The sequence below is a fragment of the Mastigoproctus giganteus genome, chromosome 9, assembly GCF_048544385.1.
Source record: "Mastigoproctus giganteus isolate SK-2022 chromosome 9, ASM4854438v1, whole genome shotgun sequence".
In the NCBI taxonomy this organism is placed as follows: domain Eukaryota; kingdom Metazoa; phylum Arthropoda; class Arachnida; order Uropygi; family Thelyphonidae; genus Mastigoproctus; species Mastigoproctus giganteus.
Genome location: NC_143583.1, coordinates 86,819,475 through 86,846,254, shown reverse-complemented (window position 1 = coordinate 86,846,254; position 26,780 = coordinate 86,819,475). Strand labels below are relative to the sequence as shown.

Genomic DNA, 26,780 nt, shown 5'->3' with positions numbered 1-26,780 from the left:
CATGAAATTTTACATTTAAAGGGATTTGTTGAGCTACCCCAAATTTAATTGAAATTGGACCCATAAAAATCTAGTAATTATTATTTATTTGTCTGTCTGTATGTAATAACTTCACACTCAGTTGTTGGATTTTGATGAAATTTTATTATTAGTAGTAGTGGCATATAATGCAAGAAAGCAAGCTTATAAAGCTTAACTAAAAACCTCCGACATCACTTGTCCATCCACTTCAATAATTTGTCTAGTTTTTCCTTGAATTTATTCAAAATGCCCACTTCCACAACACCAGATGGAAATTTGTTCCAACGATCAACTGCTTACTGACTGAAGGCAAGCCCTACACATCTATCCTGCAAGTATTCTTCCTCAATGTGAATTTATGCCCCTTCATGTGTGAGAGAGCATAAATTCATATCGAGGAAGGATGGTTACAGGTCTGAGCAAGAGGAAGAATGCTATCAGCATTGAGCTTGTTCAATCCAATGAGCTCAGTCTAATGAATTCAGTCCAATGCCTTAAACACCTCAATGAGATCACCTTGCAAGTGCCTAGTCTCCAGATGCTGCAGTTTTCAGAACTGAAGCCTGCCTTGATAAGACCACCCTTTAATTCTCTGCACCAATCTCATTGTCCTTCTCTACCCCTGTACTGGCAGATCTACATCCTTCTTAAAGTGAGGCCTCCAGACCTGTATGCAGTACTCAAGATGTAGCCTAACAATTATCTTATACAGTGGGATAATCATACGCTACAGGGTGTCTCAAAAATATTGGTACAAACATTTAAGGGAGGTAAGTAACATCTAAAGAAATGTGAATTGCATAGGAACCCATAACCGGAAACATCATGGGAAAGTAGTAGCAGAGGCACAAGAAGCAGAAATGACACAAGACAGTAATTAGTGGCAAACATTTATTTGACATAATATTAACAATGGAGTACGAGATGGATGCATTTCATGATGATACAACAGATGCTCGAAGGTTCCACCATGAGACGCGATGCATGCGTGACACCTACGCAGCATGGATTGGCGGACACGGTCGAACACACCTGGAGTTTCTTTGACAGTAGCAGCAGTGCAGACGAGTCTCGCCCCGAGATCCATTTCCATCTCCACAGGCGATTCATACACGATAGATTTGAGGGCCCCACCACAGAAGAAATCAAGGCTCGATAAATCAGGTGAGCGTGAGGGCCAGGCAACGGGTCCACCATGGCCAATCCATCGACGCCCAAAATGCCTGTTCAAATGGTCACAAACACACCTTCCATAATGGGCAGGTGCCCCGTCATGTTGAAACCAAAATGTTGCATCTCACATTTGCCGGAACATCGTCAAGTAACCCGTAGAACTTGTTCAAGAAAGATCCGATATTTAGCGGAGTTCATGCGGGATGGTAACAGGTATGGGCCGACTAAGCAGTCACTAGCCATACCTGCCCACACATTTATTGCAAAGTGATGTTATACCGCATGGGGGTGCACACCGTGTGGGTTGTCGTGAGCCCACACATGAGCATTGTGCTGATTGAATAAGCCTTCCCGAGTGAAATAAGCCTCATCCTTGAACAAAACATAGGCTGAAAAATTCAAGTCTTGAACACTTTCTTGGAGAAACCACTGCGCAAAAGCCACACGTGCAGGATGACCTTGGGGGAGCAGTAACTGAACCCTTTGGAGATGAAAGGGGTGTAAGGAATCGTCATGCCAGACACGCTATACACTGCAACGAGACACTCCTAAGGCAGAGGCAACGGTATGTGTGCTGGTAGTAGGATTATTCTGGACGGCATTCAACACCCTTTCTTCCATGGCGGGAGTTTGCGTCGAACGTGGTCTGCCCTCACTACTCCTGTTATCTCTAAATGACCCACAATCGCACAAATTTTGATGCAAACGTGCAAACAAACGGTGGTCCGGTACATGTCTGTCTGGGAAGTGTTCTCCATAAATTTGTTGAGCGGCTCGTACATTGCCCTCTGCTAATCCATACACTAGGTGCATGTCTGCCAGCTCACAGTTCGTATATCTATGCATGCTCTTCGTGCAGCGACTACTGCTTGAATGAGTAAACCCGAAATTTTCCCTCTTGCGAACTGATGAACAGCACCGTGTACCGACTTATGGTGACGTTTCCGGTTGTGGGTTCCTATGCGATTCACATTCCTTTAGATGTTACCTACCTCTCCTAAACTTTTGTACCAATATTTTTGAGACACCTTGTATATGTGCAAAATTCTTGTAAGTATACTAGAGTATGATTATTTCTGTACTTATAAGATTATCGTAGACAAAACTCTACAAGCCGTCATGGCAGTCTGTCTGTATTGCTCAGTGAACTTCATATCTGACTGCACAGTTTCCCCCCAGTTCTTTTTCATTTTCCGCTAGCCTCAGTAGTACCACACAGTTGGTATGTTAATCTGGGATTACTACTACCTGTATGCAGTACCTTGCATTTGTCAATGATAAACTTCGACTGCCATTTTTCAGCTCATCTGCCCAATTTTTTTTTTACATTTTGTTGTAGCAGCTTACCCTGATTACTGTCATTTACCACCATGTCAACCTTTGTATTATCTGCAGACTTAGACATTAAGCCTGATATCCCTTCATCAATATCATTAATAAATATAGAAAACAATAATGGACCTAGTATTGAATCCTTGGTGATTCCACTAATAACATTAGCCCATGACGAGCAGTGACCATTGGTAACCACTCTCTGTCATTTCCCTCTGAACCAACTCATTACAGAGCAGCAATTTTCCCTTAATGCCACAAGGCTCCAATTTGTATAGTACTCTTTTATGTGTAACTGTATCAAAAGCTTTCCCATTCAGTTGTAACTGCATATGAGTCAAACTTTCAGTCACAAAAAGTACAGGCAGAAAAATATAATTTGAATTTCAATACTATATGCATGCTTCCATATAATGTACCCTACTACTACCCCTTACCATGACATAGTTACGCAGTGCACTTGCAAGATCCAGCAATAGTGCTGCTGGCTCTGATGGAGTTTATTATGCCATGATATATCATTTGATTCAAGAGTCCCATTCTGCTCTTCTAAAACTGTATAATAGGGATTTTGATGAGGATTACTATCCTACTAGCTGGTGTCATTCTATTGTATTAGCTTTCCCAAAACCAGGAAAGGACGATTCTGGTTGAGCAAATTACTGACCTATATTGCTTTAACTAGTTGGAAAAACAGAAAAAATAATTAATGCCTGGTTGACATGGTTCCTAAAGACTGAAAACATTCTAAATCAAAATCGATATGGCTTTTGAAGAGCTAGATCAACACTTGACCGCATGGTCAAAGCTGAAGGAAACATTTGAAATGCATTTATTAGGATGAACATTTAGTGATGATATGTCTTGATATAGAAAAAGCTTTTGACACAACCTGGCGATATGGGATTCTTCACAGTCTCTATGAATCTGGTCTTCGAGGTCATCTTCCAAGATTTCTGCTAAGAAAAACAGCAAGGATTTCTTTACTTATATAAACTCTAAAAGGAAGGGGATGAATCAGATTTGTCGACTTGATATCGATGGTTCGACTATTGATGATCCTTCTCAGATAGCAAACAAACTGAATGAGTATTTTGCCTCTACATTCACACATGAGGAGTTATTAAGGAAGGAAAATGCAAGAAGTTTATCAAATTGCAACAGGGTGCTTAATGATTTTGTAATAACTAAGAGAAAAGTGGAGGAGAAATGGTTGAAGTTAAAAATAAGAAAGGCACCTGGAGTGGATGGGATTTATCCAGTTATATTAAAGGAGGTGTCAAAGGAACTAAGCAGACCCTTAGCCATAATTATGAAAGCATCTTTGGACTCAGGGGAAGTCTCCACGGACTGGAGATGTGCAAATGTATCCCCAATTCACAAAGGGGGATCGAAGGGTAACACGAGTAATTACAGACCAGTTAGTTTAACTTCTGTTCCGGGTAAAATAATAGAGTCACTGGTTAATGATGCATTTCAGGATCATCTAGACAAGACTGCAGAAATAATTCAGACACGGCATGGGTTTGTTAAGGGAAAGTCTTGTCTGACAAATTTGATTGGATACTGTGATGTGGTTACAATGGAACTGGATGCAAAAAATAATTTTGATATTGTATACTTGGATTTCAGGAAAGCTTTTGATACTGTTGCACATGGAAGACTGCTGTACCAATTGGAGCAGTATGGCATTAAGGGCAAGTTGCTATAACGGATAAAAGGGTGGTTGAGTGGGAGAAGACAGAGGGTGGTAATCAATGGATGCTGCTCTTCGTGGACTAATTTTATTAGTGGAGCCTCACAGGGTTTGGTGTTGGGCCCACTGTTGTTTTGTATATTTATCACCGATATTGAGGAAGGTATATCAGGCTTAGTGTCGAAGTTTGCAAGTGATACAGAGGTTGGCAGGGTTGTTAATGACAGTAATGTCAGTGTGCTACTGCAACAGGATCTAGAAAATTTGGGCAGATGGGTTACAGAAGGGCAGAAGTGGCAACTGAAGTTTAACATTGACAAATGCAAAGTACTACATATGGGTTGAAGTAACCCCAGAGGAATGTACCAACTGTGTGGTACTACACTTAGGGTGGTAGAAAATAAAAAAATCTGGGAATAATTGTGCTGTCAGATATGAAGTTTCTGAGCAATGCAGACAGGCTGCAAGAGCAGGTCATGGGGTTTTGTCAATGATATACAGGAATTTTACTAGCAGGGAAAAGGAGGTGGTTATCCCTTTGTATAAGGCAATGGTCAGGCCACACCTTGAGTACTGCGTACAGGTCTGGAGGCCTAATTTTAGGAAGGATGTAGATTTGCATGTGCAGGGAAGGGCAACAAGATTGTTGAGGGGAATGAAGGGGCATATCCTCTTACCAAGAGAGGCTTAAGTTATGCAAATTGCAGTGGCTGGAGACTAGGCACTTGCGAGGTGATCTGATTGAGTTGTATAAGGTCTTGAATGGGTTGAGCATGCTGAATTCTGATGGGATTCTTCTACTTGCTCAGATTACGAACCTAAGGGGTTATAAATTCAAATTGAGGAAAGACAGTTGTAGAATAGATTAGTGGAAATTTGGGACACCTTTAGCCAGCAAGTGGTTAATTGCTGGTACTAACTTCCATCTGTCATTGTGGAAGTTGATAGCCTAAATAAATTCAAGAAGGAACTGGACAAAATTTTAGAGGGAATGGTTGTGTGAATTTTTTTTTAATTTAGTTATTTTATTTTATTTTTTTAAATTTAGTTATTTTATTTTCTTTTGTTTATTTATTTATTATTATTATTTTTTTTTCCGACTGATGCTACACAAGCTCATACAATTGCTTTCTTGCATCACATGCCTCTATTACTATTACTATTCATCTGGAACTTTTTAAGCAGTAGATCCTTTCAGGAACGTTTTCACTCTGCTCTCTCCTAGACATTTGTGCAAGAAGGAGGTCACCAGGGTTCTGTGCTTAGTGCCATGCTCTTCTCCATCAGGATTAATTTAATTACCAAATATATTCCTAACACAGTTGAAGTATATCTGTATGCTGACAATCTGGCAATCTCATGCCACTCTCAAAACATGTGTTTAATTGAAAGACTGCTTCAAGGCACTATTAGCAAGCTTGTTCAGTGGGCAAAACATAATGAATATAGAATTTCAAAACAAAAGGCAACAGCAACTCATTTTTGCCGTAAATGTAATTTAAATCCTGATTCAGACTTACAACTTGACTCCAATCCAATTACTTTTCAACAGAGTATTCGAGTTCTTGGATTAATCATGGATAAAAAACTTAGTTTCTTGGAGCATATTAAGCATATTTGTACAAATTATCTAAAGAAGCTGAATACCCTTATGGCAATTTCTGCCATGTTATGGAGTGCAGATTGATACATGCTGCTACACTTATATCAGTCACTAATTAGATCTAGACTAGACTATGGGTATATGCCTCCACCAGAGAGAGAGAGAGAGCATTAAAATGGTTTGATCCTGTATATTACAATGCCCTTGAATTGCATCAGGAGGTTTTCTTACACTGCCAGTTCAGAGTCGCTATATGGAAGAGTACACAAACCATTATTCCTATGTCGGCATACCCTGCTATTAAGCAGTGCAGCTAAAATCAGAATGTTCCCACATCATCTGATATGGCAATATGTGTTCACACCAAAATGGCATAATTTGTATCAAAATAAACCTTTGCATGTAGCATTAGATTACAAAACTTAAACACGTTCTAGGAACTAAATATGAATAACATAATGCCAGATTAAAACACAGCTATACCCTGGGGAGTTACTAGGGAATGTGGCGCCGTCTGGTTGCAAATCACAGTTTGGTGCCCCCCTTTAAAATTTTCTTCATATGTGTAATGTGAGTTTTGTGTTTTTCAGGACCCCTTGAATGTTGGTGCCCAGGTGCAGTGCACCCCTAGCGCCCTCGGTATGGCCCGCCCATGGCTATACCATCATGGCAAATACCTTTGGCACAGGTTGAAAAACATTTCCAACAATGGGGAAAGAATGCCCTTTCAAATTTCAATATTAAGCAGATTCATACGCTCACTGTTTTCATTTCTCTTATTTCACTCAAATTTACACCAATAGTTCCAAGACAGCCAGAAAAGTTGGTGCAGCTGTAGTCCTACTAAAAGTTACAATATCTCGGCAGCTCTCTCTCTCTGGAGTGCAGCACTTACACTGCAGAACTGTGTGCTATCCTGATGGCTTTAGAGAATGTAAAACAGTCTTTATACCCTCAAACCATTATCTATACTGATTCCTTAAGCGCTGTATCCGCTCTTCTGTGTAAACTTCTTTCCAGTCATCCGTTACTACAACAACAAATTCGAATAAAGTTCGTGCAACTTCTTGCAAACAGACAAAATATAATCTTCTGTTTGATTTCTGGACATGCTAGAATTGCAGGCAATGAAGAAGCAGATTTTTCTGCCAAGAATGCGAGTCATATAACATCAGACATCTAAATAGCTTATGCCGATTATAAACACATCATACAATGTACCAGTATCAAAAAATGGCTATCTATTTGGCAGGAATGCAAAAGCAATAAACTGTTCCAGATTAAAAATGATCACAAGCAGTGGCTTTCAAGCTTAAGAGGGAATAGGAAGGAAGAAGTTGTGCTTTCTAGATTGCGGATTGGGCATACCCACCTAATTCATAGTTACCTACTTACACAGGATGATCCTCCACTATGCAGCAACTATCAAACTCAAATCACAGTAAATCACCTTATCACTTGAATGCCCATTATACTCTAGAGAATGGCAAATAGCTTTCTCCTCACATCTTCATTCCTCTAATCAACTTTCCTTACAGTAAATTCTTGGAGACCGTCCAGATATAAATGATATTTTTACTTTCTTGAAAACAGTAAACAGATATCATTTGATTTGAACCCATCCGTTTATTTTAGTATACCAAACCTGTACCAACTAAAATTGTAATAGGTGCATCATAGCATTAGTAGCCCTTGCACCAATAACTCAAACAACAGCAACAACAACCCACCTCCGATCTCTGACAATAGCTGATGCCATCACACTTCGAATTGCGGGCTAAAGTTATTGTCCTCAGCTTCTGTCCATCTGAGTACCTTTCTTTACCGAGCAAGAATTATGGATTCACAGGGCATGGATGATGCTTTGCAGTGCTTGGTAAGAACTGTAACTAATGCAAATGGGATATTTGTGGATTTTGGTGAACTTTTGATACATGTTGGAAAAATGTCCTGATGATGCTACACTTGTTTAAGTGCTCATTAGCAATCTACAGTATAATGAATGCTCTTTCAGGGATTAGACAGTTACTGTTAAAAGTACATACAGGTTAATCACAAGAAATGTAACAAGAGGTGTCAAGGCTCTGTACTTAGTTCAGTGATGTGGAATCTAGTTTTGGAGGACTGCTCCTTTTTTTAAAGATTTAAATCATGTATTGATAATTGCTTATGCAGATGATCAGGTGATGCCTATGAAGGAAAATTTGCAAATTCAGTAAGAGAACAGAACAGAAAAACCAGTCATTAATTGAACTTGCAAATGGGGCAAACTACACAAGCTGACTGTTTCTGGAACAAAACAAAACAAAACCTTATTGCTCAAGGGGAATTCATTTGTAAATAGGCATTCACGTATCCTGATCAGAGGGATCAGTCAGTAGTTGTGGTGGGGGGGTGCCTCCGTAGCCAGGTGGGAAGGAGCAACAGTGCATAGCACACGCTTCTTGATTAGACCGGGGTTCGAGCCCATCACCACCAAATATGGAGGATGCGGAAAGGTCAGGGAATGACCACCGCATATCTCGAAGCAATATGGCCTTAGTTGCTAATGCTCCTAAAAACCAAATAACAAACAAATAAAATCAGTAGTTGGGCAGGACCTTGAAATACCTTTGTATACAGCTTGAAAGAAATTTGAAATATATAAGTTACATCAATTACATTTCAGGAAAGATAAAGAACTTCATGGGGATGGTCTATGAAGATCATTCCTATGAACATTTTTTGAACATCTCTTTTTTTTTTTTAATACCACCTAAAATCCAAGTTGGTGCTTCATAAGTTGCTATAGGAAGAAAGGTACCATCATATAATAACATCGTGCTGTGCCTGTTATCCCTATTCCTTCCAGTTTATTCTTAATGACCTGGAAGGAATGTTGCAACATGGAGAAGAAATGAGAAGAGCTATACAGTGAGACTACAGATTATTAGAATGAATATTTTATCAGTGCAGAGCAAGCATGGCTGTGAGGTATTCATTCTAATTAATATGGTAGGTGCTTGATCTGTGACATGGATAGCAGTAATTTTTGGCTAGCCTGATCCATTTTGGTATCACTACCACCCAACTGGCTGAAGCTTATGTTTTAGAGATATAGGTTGTCACAGCAAGCCATGACTGTTGTGGCTTGTGACTAAATGCTATCTGTGTGATCTAATAATTATATGCTACCTGTGTGATTTAGTGATTAAATGCTACCTGTGTGATCTCTTTGGGTCTCTAACACCGTTGAACCATAGAATAAAAAAAAAAAAAGATAGTCTGGAAACAAAACCCTACTAATGTCGAATTTGAACTTTATATTCCCATACTATTGAACTTGCTAAGTAGAATCCTTCATAGCTCTGTACTGCATAGGTCAAACATGATTGGACTACTTCTTTGGTAATATAGTGGAAACTTGCATGGCTCCTGGTACTGCACAGCTCATCCTACATGGTTTTGAATTTCCTTATTCTGCTAGATTCTCTTCAACTGGAAATATACCATATGTTTCTCAATTCAATGATATCATACTGATTTTGTGATACCTTTTCCAAGTGGAAAGTGAACAATACCATATGTTCCTCAACTTGACAATAGCAAGGTGGGTGGCTTTCTTGCATCATTTGCTACTACTAATACTAATACAGGAACTCCCCGACTTGCGTAATACTTGACTTACGGAAATTTGATTCTACGTAAGTTTTTGCCGGCCACTGCAAACTTAAAAAATTCATGGAAACGTATTTTGCATCTGATAGGAATAAATGGAGGCATCGTTAAAATATCATAATATGAACCCAATAATACTTTTTTTTTTTTTTTTTTTTATAATTCGTTCCAAGTCCTTGGAAGTTGAAAATTTTACTGTATTACTAAGCTATTTATCTCTTTAAAAGATCATTTTTTAATGGAAATTGCACTACCCTTTCATTGTAATATTTCTGGAACAAAACAAAACAAAAACCTTATTGTTCAAGGGGAATTCATTTGTAAATAGGCATTCATGTATCCTGATCAGAGGGATCAGTCAGTAGTTGAGCAGGACCTTGAAATACAAGTGTATACAGCTCGATAAGTTCCCATTATAAGAATCAATTTTGAATGCCTTTGTTAATATTTTTCTAAAGCAAGTTTCTTGAGGTCACGACTAAAAAACATAAAAACGATTTGCAGGTAATGCAGCACTTTCTGGTTTATTGGGCTTTTCTGTTAGTGCATCTAATTATAAACGGGTAGTAAATTCGATCTTATTGCATTTGCAATAATAGCGATAACTGCAATTGTGTGGGTTTTTACGCTATTAATATGTGAAATGTGTTCCACTTCACTGAAATCTTCAATCATATAAAAAACAAATTTTCAGAAACTTCTCACCATTCCTATTTACATATTACAATGATGATGGGAAAGGGACCAATGGAAAGTGCAATTGCTGGCAGTGCTAGGAAATGAAACAAAATTGATTTAGAAATGAAGATGAACATGATGAAGAAGTACGAAGCAGGACAAAGTTTGTGATCTATTTCACCGAAATTAGGTCTCATTTCTTCAACAGTGAATACTATTTTAAAGGACAGTGCATGTATAAAAGAACATGTCAAAGGAGCATTGCACTTAAGATCAACAAAAGTGATCACAAAACAACATTCAGGTGCTATATCGAAGATGGAACAGCTGTTAATAATATGGATGGAAAATCAGATTCAGAAGCGAGTGCCCCTGAGTCTAATGACCATTCAAGCAAAAGCAACAGGTATTTATACAGATATTAAGGATAAGCACAGTGATCCCCAAGCCAAGTTCATGGCAAGCAATGGGTGGTTTAATAGGCTCAAGCATCGTGCTGGTTTCCGAAACATTAAAGTATGCAGTGAAGTCACCAGTGCTAATTCTGCAGCTGCAGAGAAATTTTGTAATGTGTTGGAAAAAAAATATTGATGAAGGCAGCTATTCAACGCAGCAAATTTTAAATGTTCATGAGACTGTACTGTATAGTAAAAAATGCCGGATCAAACATACATTGCCAAAGAAGAAAATACAATGTCAGGTTTCAAGGCGTCAAAAGATAGGGCCATGCTCTTGCTTGTGGATAATGCAGCGGGAGATTAAAGATTAAAACTACTGCATGTGTACCATTCTGGAAATCCTCATGCATTTAAGGGCATCAATAAAGCCACCCTACTCATGCATTTCTGATCGAACCAGAGAGCATGGATAACAATATCTCTCTTTGAGGATTGGTTTAAATGCTGCTTTATTCCCGAGGTTTAAAAATATCGTAAAGACAATGATGTTCCTTTCAATATTTTGCTTCTATTAGATAATGCTCCTGGACATCCTGTGCATCTAGATGATTTCAATTCGAATGTGAGAGTCATATTTCTACCGCCAAACACGACTTCACTCATCCAACCTATGGATCAGGGTGTTATTTAAAATTTAAACGCATACTATTTACACACAACATTTGCTCAGGCATTGTCTGCAGTAGATGATGAAAAAAAATTTACATTAAGAGACTTTTTGAAATCTTACAATATTTACCATGGCATCTTAAACATTAATAAGGCCTGGGTGGAAATTACTAAAAGTTATTTAAATGGCGCATGGAAGAAAATATGCCCATGGCATGTAAAAGGCTTTGAAGGGTTTGAAAAAGACAAATCGTATGAAGAGGTTGCTGATAAGATTGTAAAGGTTGCAGAGCTACCTTTTAATAGAGGTAGAAGAGAAGGAATTATCTAACGAAGAACTTATTGACTTGCAGGCAGCGATAGTGAAAGGAGGAAATGCTGTTGAAGCTCAAGATGAACCAATTGAGGAGCCGAGACGCTTCATCACCAGAGAGATGGCAATGGCATTTCATGAAATTGCGTCAGCAATGGCGACATTTAAAAAGATGGATCCTGACCGCGAACGATTCTTAAAAGTTAACAGAGGGGTGAATGATATGCTTGCTTGCTACAAAGAAATCTACAATGAAAAAAAAAAAAAAAAAAAAAAAGCCACCGTCCAGTCATCCATTATTATGTTCTTTCGTAAGGTTGAGCAGCCAATCCCTTCTAAATCATCACAGCCCTCAACCTCCACAGTGGCGTAGTTATCAGCTGCTGACGTCGATTCTGGCAACTGTGCGGACGTGCCTTTCTGCCACTCTTGGAACAGAGAAGTTTTTTCTGATTTATTTTCTGCTTTATTAGTTTAAATTGACATATTAACTTATTTTCTAGAGTAGCTTTATATTCCTATTTACGGTACTTAAGTGTAAAGTAACTTAGATAGAGATTTTGTAGGTATTACTTAGTATCGGAAAGGGTATCAAATCCACGTGTTACCGATCGTAAATAGCAGCCATTGCTACGCGAAAATTAATCAGTAAAATCTATTAATCTTGTCGAACTTCATTGGCAATTAAATTATACTTTTAACTATACATATAACCACTTAGGTTACGTAATATAAATAATTAGTAAAAATAAATAATTAATACATAACTTGATACGGAAGTTATATAAAGGAATTTCGTAGATAACACTCGTTACTGAAACAAATATTTCGTAGATAACACTCGTTACTGAAACAAATATTTCGTAGATAACACTCGTAGATTTCGTAGATAACACTCGCTACTGAAACAAATATTTCGTAGATAACACTCGTTACTGAAACAAATATTTCGTAGATAACACTCGTAGATTTTGTAGATAACACTCGTTACTGAAACATAAATATAGTGTTATAACTGTGTTGGGATACAAGTTTAGGATTTAATTTTGTACTGAAATTGAAATTTTTATTGAAAGTAAATCGAAATCATGACTCAAACCATAGCAGCAAAGCAAAAGGCTCAAGCTAATGGGAATGCTGTGGCTCAGAGGAGAACTGAGGGGGGCAGTTGCCCTCTGAATCACAGCCTTTTAAGATGCACTATTTGCTTGATGTTTACGGAGCAGTCAGGTATGGGACATGATACTGCCAGGGGGATGTCTTTGTATGTGCGCGATGCAAGGAGTGTAAGGAAATGGCGTCAACTCAGCATTGCTATGGGCCTATATGAGAGCTTGAAGGACAGGGTGGATGCCATCGAAGGATTACAAGTGAAGGACCCATCAAGCTCTCAGCTGCCCACACCAATGCCAGAGCTTGCACATGGTCATCACGCAACACAGCGGCAGCCCCCAAGGCAGAATGCGCTGGTCCCAAAGGAACTAGTAGTTGTTGGTAACTCTATTGTCAGGGAAACGGGAAACATGCTTTGTAAAAAGGATAGGTGGAACAGGACCAGGGTATGTCTGCCAGGGGCAAAGGTTGATGACGTAGAGCGGATATCATCTTTTAAGGGCACAAAAGGTGATATAGTTGTACACGTTGGCACTAATGATATTAAGAGTAGGAGACCGGCGGAATTACTTAACAAGTACAGGTCACTGATGAAAAAAAGCCGTGAATTAGGGTTGAATTTGAAAGTGTCTGCAATTCTGCCCAGACACGATAGGAGGGAGTATATGATGAGAGCCCTGTCGATCAATTCGGCCCTGGAAAGATTGTGCAGGGCTCAAGGGGTAGAATTTTTTTCAGCCTGGTCTGTACTTGTTAACAGGAGAGACTGTTTCTACAGGGATGGGATACACTTAAATAGAAAGGGTGCAAGAATGTTTGCTGATGCTATCGAGGCAGTGTTAGGAGGGTCGGAAAACTGCTAGATTGGGGGGATACAAGGACTAGTAGTTGTTGGTAATAGATTAACAGTAGCCACTGGCAGAGAAGAAAGTGATTCTTGCACTGCTTCTATTGGAATGAGCAGCAGCCTGGAAAATAAGATGCAGGATATTTCAGAGACTGCTGGGAATCATTGGGGTACAAATAAACACATGGGTTGTGTTAGGGTGGCTAAGAGGAAGAGCAGGTGCATGTATACTTGCGTGTACACCAATGCTAGGAGTCTGGTAAATAAATTTGATGAATTTGAGGTATTGCTCAAAACATCAAAGGCAGATATTGTTGGGATTTCAGAGACGTGGTGTCACACAGCTATAAGGAATGCAGAACTGGAATTTGGGGAGTACAATGTCTACAGAAAGGATAGACAGGATAGGAAGGGAGGAGGGGTTATGCTATTAGTTAAGAAACACATAAAATCCAAGGAAGTGAAGCCAGTCAACATCGCTGGACAGTGCAGTGTCGAGTCAGTTTGGTGTGACATAAGCATTGGGAGATCAAAATTGAGAGTAGGAGTGTGCTTATAGGCCTAATGACTCTGATGAGTATAATAAGAAACTGTACAGAGAAATAGAGTGGGCCTAGTAAATCAGAGAGTCTTATTATGGGGGATTTTAATTTCCCAGATATTGACTGGAATTTGGGGGCTGGTCACTCACACACTAGCAAGGCTTTTGTGGATTTATTGGATGATTGTTTTCTACATCAGTATGTTCGGGAGGCAACTAGAGGGAGTAATACTCTTGATTTGATTATCAGTAGTGATTCTTCATGCATTAAGAATCTGCAGATAAATGAACCACTAGGTGGCAGTGATCACAGTGTTCTGAAGTGGTATTTACTCAAAGAGGTAACTACCATTAGGGGTAAAGGGAAGGGGTATTGCTTTCGTAAAGGCGACTACGGTGGACTGAGACAGTATTTAAATTCTATACATTGGGATCAACTGATGATGTCACCAACAGCAAATTCAAAATGGGAAGCATTCAAAGAACTTATCTTGGAAGCTACTAGGCTTTACATACCAACTAAGAAATATTGTTCAAGGTTTAGGCCTAAATGGATGTCAGATGAATTAATGAGGCATATGGCAGAGAAGAAAAATGCATGGGATACATACAAATTAATACGTGACACAGAAGCCTACGATAGATACAAGTTGATCTGTAACCAAGTTACAAAGGAGGTTGGGCAGGCGAAGGCAGATTACGAGAAATCCTTGGCAAAGGATGCGAAGAAAAACAGCAAAGAGTTCTTTACTTATGTAAACTCTAGAAAGAAGGGGAAGAAACAGATTGGTCCACTTGATATCGATGGGTCAACTCTTGATGATCCTGCTCAGGTAGCTAACAAACTAAATGAATATTTTGCATCGACATTCACACATGAGGAGTTATTCAGCGAGGGGAATGCCAGAGGTGTATTCAACTCTGGCAGTAAGCTAGAGAATCTTGTAATAACTGAGAGTAAAGTGGAGGAGAAATTGTTGAAGATAAACACAAGAAAGGCACCTGGGGTGGATGGAATCTATCCAGTTATATTAAAGGAGGCAGCAATGGAAGTAAGCAAACCCTTAGCCATAATTATGAGAGCTTCCTTGGACTCAGGGGAGGTACCCATGGACTGGAGATGTGCAAATGTGACCCCAATTCACAAAGGAGGATCAAAGGCTTACACAAGTAATTATAGACTTGTGAGTTTAACTTCTGTTCCCGGGAAATTAATGGAGGCACTGGTTAAAGAAGCACTACAGGATCATCTAGACAAGACTTCAGTTATAGCTCAGACACAGCATGGTTTTGTTAAGGGGAAGTCTTGCCTGACCAATTTGATTGGATACTATGATGCAGTCACAAAAGAACTGGATGCAGGGAATAACTTTGATATTATATACTTGGATCTTAGAAAGGCTTTTGATACTGTTGCACATGGAAGACTGCTGCACAAATTGGAGCAGTGTGGCATTGGAGGCAAATTGCTGCTATGGATAAAGGGGTGGTTGAGGGGGAGAAGACAGAGAGTGGTAATCAATGGACACTGCTCATCGTGGACTAATGTTATTAGTGGAGTCCTTCAGGGTTCAGTATTGGGTCCTTTATTGTTTTCTGTATTTATAAATGATATTGATGATGGTATATCGAGCTTAATGTCCAAGTTTGCAGATGATACGAAGATTGGCAGGGTTGTCAAGGACACTACTGACACTATGCTGCTGCAACAGGATCTGGAAAGGTTGAGCAGATGGGCTAAGAGGTGGCAAATGAAGTTTAACATTGACAAAAGTAAAGTACTACATATGGGAAACAGCAACCCCAGAGCAACGTATCAACTCTGTGGTACTACATTGACAGTGGTAAAGAATGAAAGGGACCTGGGGTTGGTTGTGCAGGCAGATATGAAGTTCTCTGAGCAGTGCAGATGGGCTGCAAGAGTAGCTCATGGTGTATTGTCAATGATATATAGGAATATTTCTAGCAGGGATAAGGAGGTGATTATTCCCTTGTATAAGGCAATGGTCAGGCCATACCTTGAGTACTGTATACAGGTCTGGAGATCTCATTTCAAGAAGGATGTAGAGCTGCTGGAACGAGTACAGAGAAGGGCAACAAGATTAGTGAATGGAACAAAGGGGTGCTCTTACGAAGAAAGGCTTAAGTTTTGCGAATTACAGTGTCTGGAGACTAGGCAGCAGCGAGGTGATCTGATAGAGGTGTACAAAGCCTTGAATGGTTTGAGCATGCTCAATGCTGATGGGATTCTTCCTCTTGCTCAGAATAATCACATGAGAGGGCATAAATTCAAATTGAAGAAAGACAGATGTAGGATAGATGTGCGGAAATTTGCCTTTAGCCAGCGGGTGGTTAGTAGGGGGAACAGATTTCCATCCCTTGTCGTGGAAGTTGATAGCCTAAATGAGTTTAAGGCTCGGCTGGACAGGTATTTCGAACGAACAGAGGGGTGAAGTGGCAGTGGTTATTTTTTATTTATTTATTTTACTTTAATTTTTTTGGCTGATGCTGCAGAAGCTTGCTTTCTTGCATCAAATGCCTCTATTAATGCTAATGCTAACAATGCTCGAGAGGTAAAACTTGCTGACGTCGAATCTGGCAACAATGCTCGAGAGGTAAAACTTACTGACATTATGCCTGTCTCTTCTCTTTTTTTTGTAATTTTATAATTTTGAAATTTTTTAAATTGCACGCTTTTATAATTTTCCTTGCACATTCGATAAAAAATCGAATAATAATTCTGTTTACATGTTTGAAGAACATTTATTTTTTGATTCGATCAATTTAGTGAGCACAGTTGCGAGTGCTGCACAAGCATGGGGGAAATTCCGATTTACATAGCGTTCCGCAGAACGCAACCTTTACGTAAGTCGGGGAGTTCCTATACTAATGCAAAATGCAGTGATAAATAGCTAGACACTGATTTGTGAAATGTAGCCTTTCTACCTTCGAAACTTCAAGTCAAATACAAAATAAATAAACTTCACCTGCAATGGAAATGATTTCTGTGTAGTAAACAAATTATATCATAAACAATTCCTAGAATTTGCTCTCTGTGACCCTTTCACAAAACCTGGAAGCAGGATGAAGAAAGAAAGAAGGGGGGGGAAAGGTAATATCTGGATTTTTCTTTCTTGTGACCCCTTTAAAAAAGCAGTATAAGCAGGAAAGCAATTTAAACAGGAGTATAGTAGATATTAGAAAATGCATGGCATTTCACAGGATTGATAATTGCACTGTATTCCATTTCATTTTAACTCGGAACTTAACTAGCTGGTGTTACAACAACTAGTCTGAACTACATCGTGCAACTTGGATTTAGTCTCAGTGCTTCGTTTTGTAAACATTACATTAACTAGTAAAAATGCAAAGTGTTAGAAATGAAACAAAGTAAAATTAAAGTCATAAGTCAAGTTTTGCAGATTTAGACTTGGGACATGAATCTGTAGTTTCTGCCCCGACACTACTACTGGTAGTGTCGGGACAGAAACTAGGGATTGGCACTGCTCTCCTCTAATACTGACCTCTGGATATGTTTTCATCAAGATTTATGAAATTGATAAACTCAGAAAACATGCTAAATTCACCAGGATCTGATAGCACCTCTTCTAAATTCAACTATTCCAAGTTGTTTTATTGTCCTCATAATATTTTCATTCTTATGTTGTTATTTAGAGAATAGTTCCTTAGAATGTGCCAGGACTCCTGTGTCATCAGACTCAAAATATGGAGAATCTTCTGAGCCTAATTATTCAACTTGTCTTTAAAAGGTGCATTTCCTGCATGAAATACAGGATTGATAAAATACACTCCAGCCAAGGTCTTATTTTGACATCAACCGTTGTAACTTCCTGATGATTGGATTTTGGATTTATTGGATGATTATTCTCTACAGCAGCATGTTCAAGAGGCAACCAGAAGGAGTAATAATACTCTTGATATAATTATTAGCAGTGATTATTCATGCATTAAGAATTTGCAGATAAAGGAACCACCAGGTGGCAGTGAGCATAGTGTACATAGTGGGATTTACTTTAAGGGGTAAATGGAAGAGATTTTGCTTTCATAAAGGTGACTACAGTGGTCTCGGACAGTTTTTAAATTGTGTATAGTGGGACTAACTGTCGGTGTTACCTACAGCAAATAGTTTGTAGCTTCCAGGTAACACCGACTAACTGTCGGTGTTACCAGGAAGCATTCAAGGAACTAATCTTGGAAGTTACTACACTTTTAATACCAACTGAGAAACACTGTTTAAGGTTTAGGCCTAAATGGATATCAGTTGAACTAATGAGACTTGTAGCAGAGAAGAATAATGCATGGGATGCATTATAGATTATCAGGCAACACAGAAGCCTATGGTAGATGTGCACTAGTCTGCAATCAAGTCACAAAGGAGATTAGGCAAGTGAAGACTGATTACGAGAAATCGTTGGCAAAGGATGCCAACGATTATGAACTTTTGAAGGCTTATGAACTTATTAATTACATACTTATGAACTTTACTATTAAACTCTAGAAGGAAGGGGATGAATCAGATTGGTCCACTTGATGTTGGTGGTTCGACTGTTGATGATCCTGCTCAGTTAGCTGACAAACTGAATGAGTATTTCACATCTACATTCACACATGAGGAATGCTGTAAGAATGGGGAGGACAGAAGTTTACTAAACTCTTAACATGGAGATAAATGATTTTGTAATAATGGAGAGCAAAGTGGAGAAGAAATTTTTCAAGTTAAACATAAAAAAGGCACCTGGGGCAGGTGGAATCAATCCAGTTATATAGAAGGAGACAGCGAGGAAAGTAAGCAAACCCATAGCCATGATTACAAGGACATCCTTAGATTCAGGGGAAGTCCCCATGGATTGGAGATCACCCCGGGGGCTCACATCTGGTGAGTATGGGCTTGGCACACCCAGGATCCTGAGCTGGATATCATCATTCTTCTCTTCTCTTTCTTGGTGATTCCCTTCTACTTTTGACTCTCTCTCTCTCTCTCTCTCTCTCTCTCTCTCTCTCTCTCTCTCTCTCTCTCTCTCTCTCTCTCTCTCTCTCTCTCTCTCTCTCAGAGTAACTCTGGAATTTTTTTTTTTCCTGGTGCAGCATAAGCCTCAGGCTTCCTTGCACTATATGGCTATTAATAATAATAATAATAAAATATTTGTGTCACCCTTTGAATCCCCAATTCACAAAGGGTGAAACAAATAATTATAGACCTGTTAGTTTAACTTCTGTTCCGGGAAAATAATGGAGTTACTGGTTAAGGTGATGCAGAATCACCTAGACAAGATTGCAGTAATTCAGACAGCATTGGTTTGTTGAGGGGAAATCTTGTCTGACCAATTTGATTGGATACTGTGATGTGGCCACAAAAGAATTGGATGCAAAACATAATTTTGATATCATATACTTGGATTTCAGGAAAGCTTTTGATACTGTTGCATGTGGAAGAGTACTGTATAAATTGGAACAGTATGTCATTAAGGGCAAGTTGCTACAATGGATAAAAGGATGGTTGAGTGGGAGAAGACAGAGAGTGGTAATCAAAGGACAATGCTCTTCATGGACTAATGTTATTGGTGGGGTCCCCCAGCGTTCGGTGGTGGGTTCATTGTTGTTTTGTATATTTATCGGTGATATTGATGAAGATATACCAGGCTTAATGTCAAAGTTTGCAGATGATACGAAGTTTGGCAGGGTTGTTAATGACAATATGCTACTGCAACAAGATCTATAAAAGTTGGGCAGTGTGCTGAGAAGTGGCAACTGAAGTCTAACATTGAGAAATGCGAAGTACTGCATATGGGTAGCAGTAACTAACCCCAGAGAAATGTACCAACTGTGTGGTATTACATCAGGGTAGTGGAGAATGAAAAAGTTGTTGGGGTAATTGTCAGTTTGATACACAAAATTTTCTGAGCAGTACAGGCAGACTGCCAGAGCAGGTCATGGGGTCTTGCCAATGATATACAAGAATTTTGCTGACAGAATAAGGAAGTGATTAACCCTTTGTATAAAGCAATGGTCAGGCCACACCTTGAGTACTGCATACAGGTCTGGAGGCTTCATTTTAGGAAGGATGTAGAGTTGCTAGAACGAGTCAGGCAACAAGATTGGTGACGGGAACAAAAGGGTGCTCTTACCAAGAAAGGCTTAAGTTCTGCAAATTGTAGCATCTGAAGACTAGGCACCTGCGAGGTGATCTGTCTGAGGTGTATAAGACCTTGAATGGTTTGATCAGGCTCAATGCTGATGGGATTTTTCTTCTTGTTCAGATTACAAACCTGAGGGGGGCATAAACTAAAATTTGGAAAGAGTTATAGGATAGATATGCGGAAATTTGCCTTTAGCCAGCGGGTGGTTGATTGAAGAAACAAACTTCCATTTGTTATTGTGGAAGTTGATAGTTTAAATAAATTCAAGGTTGAAGTGAACAAACGTTTGGAGCAAATGGATGGATGAAATGGGAAGTATTTTTTTTTTTTTTTTTTGGCTGATGTTGCATAAGCTGGCTTTCTTGCATCATACATGCCTCTACTAATGCTAATGAGTGGGTAGGAAGGATGTAGAGTTGCTAGAACGAGTCAGGCAACAAGATTGGTGACGGGAACAAAAGGGTGCTCTTACCAAGAAAGGCTTAAGTTCTGCAAATTGTAGCATCTGAAGACTAGGCACCTGCGAGGTGATCTGTCTGAGGTGTATAAGACCTTGAATGGTTTGATCAGGCTCAATGCTGATGGGATTTTTCTTCTTGTTCAGATTACAAACCTGAGGGGGGCATAAACTAAAATTTGGAAAGAGTTATAGGATAGATATGCGGAAATTTGCCTTTAGCCAGCGGGTGGTTGATTGAAGAAACAAACTTCCATTTGTTATTGTGGAAGTTGATAGTTTAAATAAATTCAAGGTTGAAGTGAACAAACGTTTGGAGCAAATGGATGGATGAAATGGGAAGTATTTTTTTTTTTTTTTTTTTTGGCTGATGCTGCATAAGCTGGCTTTCTTGCATCATACATGCCTCTACTAATGCTAATGAGTGGGTAGTTCTTCCTTTGTTAGAAATGATCCTCATCTCATTTCATTCTCTCACCCTTAAGCCTATGGTGCCCATACTCTATACTGTTCTTATAGCAAGACTTACGAGGAGTGTTTTAAAAGTTTATGGCTTGGGTATGAAAGGGGAGTGGTACAATGTTAAAAAATTCTATATTTAATGTATAACACTTCAAATAATAACCCCTCAAGTTTCATTCAGTTTCAATAACATCTGTTTTTAATTACTGACCCTGAAGTGAATAGAGTTGTGTGAATGAGGAACGATGGACAAAATCAATCACTGTGCAATCATCCAATATATGTATATATATATGTACATACAGGTAGGACCCATTTTATGGCAGGGTTAGGTTCCAGCAAAACAGGGTCGTAATTTGTCTCTTGTAAAACAAGACCAAATTAAAATGTAATTGAATGAGATAGGTTCCAAAATTTTCCTGAGTATGTACTAATATTTCTGTTCTTTATAAATAATTAAATTTTTTAAACGTTTACTGCACATATTTTATTTATACTTATGCATAAAAAATTAATAAAATGAAATGTTAACTTACTTTGGTCCTGTGGAGTAATCGCTTCAGTACGTATTTACGTCACTGATATTTTATGTGACAATGGCATAATGGGGCAATATTAATGGGAGGTTCCTGGTTGAGGGTCATCGGCTTCTGAGGGTTCCTTTCCCTTTTTTGTCAAGAACTGTAGTATTGACGTCTGGCGTGACTTCCTACTTCTTTCTTCCAAGATGTTATAGTAGGGCTTCAACATCATGTTGACACTTCTTTGGATGGCTACGTTCCCAGTCAGGATCATTACCACAAAGTTCATCAAATGCACTACGAATTTTGGCAAGAGCACTCTGATTATGTTTTGTTTTTAATGTTCTGATTGGCTCCAACTCTTTCAGTCCATCTGGTGTGTCAGCCTTATGTTGTTGAAGTCGCAAAGTCAGTTCCTCCATTTCCTCCCACAAAAGTGGCTCACCATGACTCCAGCAACTGGTCAACATCATCTGGATCAACATTGTCAATGCTAACTTCCTTAGCTATGCGAGAAATATCTTTAGCCACTTCTGAAACTGGCTCAATCCTTACAAAATCAATCACTGCTTCGGGCCACAATTTATGCCCAGATGCCATTCATGAAGGACTGTGACACTTTCTCCCAGGCAGAATCAATGTTTGTGATAGCATTCGGGATGTTATACGACTTCCGGTAGTCCCTCACAGTTATATCAGACTGCACAGCCTCAACAATCCCTTTGAAAGTTGTACATAAATATACACCTTAAAGGTCGAAATTACACAATGGTCCATCGGTTGCAAAAGTGAAGTTGTGATGGGAGGCAAATTAGCATTAGCGTTACTAGAGGCATATGATGCAAGGAAGCAAGCTTATGCAGCATCAGCCAAAAAAAAAAAAAAAAAAACCACTTCCATTTCACCCCTCCGTTCATTAAAAATACCTGTACAGCTGAGCCTTAAATTTATTTAGGCTATCAACTTCCTCAACAAGGGATGGAAGTCTGTTCCACCAACCAACTACCCACTGGTTAAAGGCAAATTTCCACACATCTATCCTACATCTGTCTTTCCTCAATCTGAATTTATGACCTCTCAGGTGATTATTCTGAGAAAGATTAAGAATCCCATTGGCATTGAGCATGCTCAAACCATTCAAGGCTTTATACACCTCTATCAGATCACCTCACCAGTGCCTAGTCTCCAGACACTGTAATTTGCAAAACTTAAGCCTTTCTTCGTAAGAGCAACCTTTTGTTCCATTCACTAGTCTTGTTGCCCTTCTCTGTACTTGTTCCAGCAGCTCTACATCCTTCTTGAAATGAGGCCTCCAGACCTGTATACAGTACTCAAGGTGTAGCCTGACCATTGCCTTATACAAGGGAATAATCACCTCTTTATCCCTGCTAGAAAAATTCCTGTATATAATTGACAAGGCACCATGAGCTACTCTTGCAGCCCATCTGCACTGCACAATTACCCCCAGGTCCTTTTCATTCTCTACCACTGTCAGTGTAGTAGCACAGAGTTGATATGTTGCTCTGTGGTTGCTGTTTCCCCTATGTAGTACTTTACATTTGTCAGTGTTAAACTTCATTTGCCACCTCTCAGCCCATCTGCTCAACCTTTCCAGATCCTGTTGCAGCAGCATAACATCAGTAGTGTCCTTAACAAACCTGCCAACCTTTGTATCGTCTGCAAACTTGGACATTAAGCTTGATATACCATCATCAATATCATTTATAAATACAGAAAACAATAATTGACCCAACACTGAACCCCGAGGGACTTCACTAATAACAGTAGTCCACGATGAGCAGTGTCCATTGATTACCACTCTCTGTCTTCTTCTCCCCCTCAACCATCCCTGTATCCATAGCAGTAATTTGCCTCCAATGCCACACTGCTCCAATTTGTGCAGCAGTCTTCCATGTGCAACTGTATCAAAAGCCTTTCTAAGATCCAAATATATAATATCAAAGTTATTCCCTGCATCTAGTTCTTCTGTGACTGCATCAAGTATCCAATCAAATTGGTCAGACAAGACCTTCCCTTAACAAAACCATGCTGTGTCCGAGCTATAACTGAAGTCTTGTCTAGATGATCCTGCAGTGCTTCTTTAACCAGTGCCTCCATTAGTTTTCCTGGAACAGAAGTTAAACTCACAGGTCTATAATTACTTGTGTCAGCTTTTGATCCTCCTTTGTGAATTGGGGTCGCATACACAACCTCAACTTCCAAACAGTCATTGTGGATTTCTTAGAGGTTGGCTGGATGTCCTGGGGCATTGTCCAGTACCAACATGACTTTGGGAGTCAAGCCATTTGCTGCACAAAACTGAGCAACCTCTGGACAAAAGTACAAGGTGTACCATTTGCTAAAAATTGCCTGAGTCACCCACGCCTTTTTGTTAGAGCGCCAAAACATAGGAAGTTGTGTCTTCACCATGGCCTTCATTACACGAGGCGTCTCTGAATGGTACACCAACATCAGTTTGAGTTTAAATGTTCCCGATGCATTGCCACCCAGAAGCAACGTCAACCGATCTTTTGCAACCTTGAAACCAGGGGAAGACCTTTCCTCAGAGGCGATGTATGTCCTACTCGGTAATTTTTTCTAATAAATCTCTGTTTCATCCACATTAAAAACTAAATCAGGGTGATAGTTGCCTTCATCTATTAAGCATTTAAATTCGGAAGGATACTCTTCTGCCACTTAACGTCAGCAATAGCAGCCTCACCAGACACTTTCACATTGTGAAATTTATAAGGGTTTTTAAACCGATGAAACCACCCTTTGCTGGCCGCCGTAAATGTTTCAGTGCTACTAGACTCCTCACATATTTCATCAAATGGCGACTTCGCCTTGTCCAGAATTACCGCCTGTGTAACAGGAACGTTATTTTGGTTCATATCTTCAACCAACAACACTAACAATTTCTTCATTTTTTCAATTGTCTTACTGCGTGAATAAGTTGTTCTGGAGGATGACACACTTGTTATCACTGTGTGTGTGTGTGTGTGTGTGTGTATGTGTGTGTGTGTGTGTGTGTGTGTGCACTTCATTTTATCAACATTATCATAATCATTGATACAGTAGAAGGCACTAAACTTAACGGCTTACACACATCCAATCAACGCTCACAAACCCCCCCCCCCCCCGGTACAGACTCTGCCCTATGCTTAGAGCTCATGGTTACACAAAAACATAACAAAATTTTTTTTAATTTTTTATTATTAATGAAAAATTTATAATTTTTCATTAATAATACAAAATCAAATTAAAATAAAAATTTAAAATTAATTAATTAATTAAAATTAATTAATTAAAAATTAATTAAAAAATTAATTAATTAAAATTAATTAATTAAAATATTAAAACATTAATAATAATAATAAAATTTTTTTATTATTATTATTAATGAGAAACAGCACTATAATAACACTGTGTAACCTTTTAACAATTGAGGGAAAATTCACAACAAAACCAACATGGCACACTGAACTTAAACAACTCTAGGCGTTGCTATCATTCCATCCACAATGCATCACAAAAAACAAAAGAAACACCTAGTGCGTGTTTGAACTCACAGGCATTGCTGTGATGTGTTACTGAGTTTCGATTTTTTTTTGTTATTTTCAATTTTTTCAGATAATATTTTGAAGCAGTCGTTAATGTGAAACATCGTAAAATGGATCATCATAAAACGGAATCTACCTGTATATATATATGTATATTTTTTTTATATATATACCCTTATTTCTTTCATTCCTTTACTTTTTTTCCCATGTATTTCTTTACTCTTTTTCTTTCTCTCTATCTCTTCATTCTGTTACTTATATTTCTTATCTTATAATTTTATATATATTCACATATAAAGCACGTATTATATATATATATATATATATATATATATATATATATATATATATATATACATGGTAGAACGCCTGTTATCCAGAAGTCAGTTATCTGGAATAGTTTGAAAGGCTGATTTTTCTTCTCTTTTTTATTTTATTTTATATTAATGGTAGTGTTTGAGTCAAATGTTTATAATGTTACAAGAGTATTTCTATCTGCTTTTTTTTTTACTTCATATATCTGGAATGTTGGATTAGGAAACCATGAATGATAGCTCATGGTTTCCATTCACTTCCATGAACTCAATTTTCCACGGCATATTTTGTTCTCTTCATTTCATGTTAAGCTTAGTTTAGCTCCAGGTTCAGTAAGAATAATATCAGCCCAAAACTGTGCAATTTATTATTTTTCTCAATTTTTTACAATAAAATGTAAACGAAAAGAAACAGCACTAAAATGGGCAGAAAACAGGAAGAATCTGTTTTAATCAAAGTAATATTGTTAAGGAACTTGAGATTTAATAGCAAAAAAAAAAAAATCACAACAAATGAAACAAAAAAATGATTGAACATTATTTTAAAAAATTTATTTAAAATTTTTTTCTGCATAAAATTTGCAGTAAAATACTTATCTGAATATACACATATAAATGTGCGAATTTTTTTGTATAAGTTATTATTATTATTTTTTTTTTAAATTAAATCAATTCAAATTTTTTCACAATATTTAGTCTTTTTTTTCCTTTTACCTTAATACAGTATAACAGAATTTATTTAATCTTACCTTATGTTTGATTATCCAGATTATTTGGCTATCTGGAAGAGGTCTGACCTTAAGTATTCCGGATAACTTGATACTCTACTGCATAATACTTTTATTTGTTCCCTTTGGTTCATCTTATATCTATTTTCTTTAGTGGTAGGCTCATTATGTCTCTTTAGTGATATTTCACATTGTTTTGGCATTAGCTTTATCACGTGGGTGCCGGTCTAGATTTATTACTTATTGGGGTGTATTAATTTGGATTTGATTGCCCCATATTTAATGATTTAGAATTTATATACACATATTTTCCTACTATGTATCTTCATTATCTTCTTTTGTCTTTGTTATTTTTGTTTTTTTGCTCTTCTGTTTTTTTTTTTTTTTTCTCTTTTCTCTCTCTTTGATGATTTGTATTTCGTCTATATTCCACACAATGCATTGTTGGATTTTGCTTTATGCAGCCACTTATGTTTGTAGTTATCTGTTTTTTTTTCCCCTTTCTTTGTCTAATTTTTAATGATATTATTACTATT

General features: G+C 38.2%; 1 protein-coding gene across 3 annotated transcripts in view; it reads left to right on the top strand.

Moving 5' to 3' along the window:
- Positions 1–26,780, top strand: part of fra (neogenin protein frazzled) — a 442,642-nt gene that overhangs the window by 169,822 nt on the left and 246,040 nt on the right. The window lies entirely within an intron of this gene.